Here is a 2,500-nt window from a genome sequence, read left to right on the forward strand (position 1 = left end):
CTTGTAAATGCCAGGTCAGCAATCCTTCCTTTTCAGGGTCGAGTCAACGGGTTCTTGCCACAAAATGTGAAGTCATGGATTTCATCCGTTGATGCCCATTTAAATGCCAAACAAATCGTAGACCCTTTTGTACAATCACAAGAAGCTAAAAGTTTTATAGATTTTTCTAAGGGGGATGCGAGTGCGTATTTAAGAGGTGTTTCATTTCAAGAAGCAGTTACTTGGGATGATTTCAAAGTTAGGTTACGAGCGATCTATGGGGGTGAGGATGCCTTGGATGTAGTATTAACGTTACGAAATACACTTAATCAAGCCACTATGAATCGGCTTAACGTTATTGAGAGAGCAGCTCTCATAGCTGATAGGCTTAACGAATATCAGGACATTTTAGGTCATTCCACTTGGGTTACTAACGATAACATCTCCGTGAAAGAGTTTTTACGATTAATGTATTTAACTTGCATGACACTTATGTTGCCTGAAGCTTTAGTGCGGTGTTTTGATAAGAAGTTAACGCCTGCAAGTACGGAATTGGATGTCTATAAACAGATAAAGAAACACATGTCCAAGTGTCCAGATCTCGATCCCGTGTTAACTCAAGTTTTTGCAAAGAATGAAACAAAACCACAAACAGTGAACGTAGTTAGCAGTCCAGTAGCGGGAATGACGTGTTATAACTGCAAACGTCAAAGTCACATAAGCGCAGACTGCAGAACGAAATTTTGCTCAATTCACAACATTGCAACACATTCATATAGTAAATGTTACTCGCGTAAGACACAACAATATCCCAGAAATACACAGTCAATTCCACAGTCAGTTCCATATGGAAATAAAAAGAAAAATCCTCATTTTAACAATAAGAAGAAACAACCAATAAAGTGAGGGAAATTTTTTTTTTATTTTATGTGATTAAAAGTTTTCTTTTTAATAGAGGAGTAATTACATATATTTTTTCTCGTTACAGGTTTCCAAGATGAATTTTTTGTTGTTGGGAGTGATATTGTTCGCTCAGACATTTTTCTCGTGTGGGATGAGCTCTAAAAGTAAAAGTATATATTTTAAATATGGCACTATAGTTGAAAGGCAAGAGGACATTTTTATTACATCAACCAACGTAATTGTAGAAGTGAATATGCAAGCAATTTTTCTTCAAGAGAATGATGTCACTAGCTTAAGAACCGCCATTTCAAGGTTTTCTGCATCATTGGATGAGTTGCATAGAAGACATTTTCATTTGACTACAGAGAGTTTGATTGGATCAACATTAAAAGTTGCAGAGATGCTATCTGATGACTTGAAAAATAAGACTGACGAGACAGGATCTTTGGCTTATGACCTTTTGATGTGGACTGTAGGACACGAACATAAAGAAAGATGAAATCCGTTTATTTATGCTGCATTAAGCATCTTTGGGTCTGTTGCAAGTTTAGGTTTAGGAATTTCCAATCGTCTCAAAATTAGTAATCAAAATAAGAAAATTGAGTTCTTGATTCATGAAGATGAATTGATTATGTCAGAACTAAGGAATCAGTTAGCTTCAATCAATAAAATTATGGATTTGGTAAATGAACATTCAAATAATATCGTTCAAATTATGGAAGTACAGGATTTGTTGGCAACATTAACGTATTATGATTCAAAGATAGATTACATACATAACAGAATTGCACATTTCATTGAGATATCCAAGGATTATGTAGAAGCTATCACGTTAGCAACTAAAGGTGTATTGTCGCCCCATTTGTTGCCTATAAGTTACTTAAAGTTAATTCTGGAGAACGGAAGGGATAAACTAGGCTATGTTCCTAATTACAGTAAATGTAGATAATAACAAGATTATGATTACAATTCCCTTTGATTCTTCTGATGCCTGGCAATCTTACAGGATATCACCATTTCCGACTTTCATGACGAATCACTCAAATCCAGTAATATCCAGTTTGACAGGAAACGTATTGATTTCCCCAGACAAGGAAACATATACGGTCATTAAAGACTTAAATCAATTAACTCACTGTTCAGACGCAATGGATAGAAAAATATGTACAGCTGACTCATTTGAATTCCATAAAAACTTAATGGATTCATGCGAGTTAGGTATAGTGCTAGACAGTGCTCTCTCCCATACAAGTGAAAATATTCTGGATAAGCTTTATCCCTTTGACAATAATGAGTTCAATTGCAGACTGAACAATGGCTCGTGGATACGATACGACAAGGACGGCTTCAATGTATCATGCCCTGACGGATCCACGTCCTTCACCCACATCTTCGTCGCAGCAGATGGTTGTATCGGGACTTCCCCTAATTCCATGGTGACTGGTCTACGGACACTCATCAGAGAACGAGCCTACTTCGCGAACTTCACGTGGACCTCTACAATGCCAGCACTCCCTCTCCCGTACAACAGACATGTGGCAAAGCCGTTGATGAAACTTACCGAAAGGGACCACCTGTCACCGACTTATAAGGAAATCCTTCACCACATACTACTAGC

Source organism: Palaemon carinicauda, chromosome 3 (assembly GCF_036898095.1).
Source record: "Palaemon carinicauda isolate YSFRI2023 chromosome 3, ASM3689809v2, whole genome shotgun sequence".
Lineage (NCBI taxonomy): Eukaryota > Metazoa > Arthropoda > Malacostraca > Decapoda > Palaemonidae > Palaemon > Palaemon carinicauda.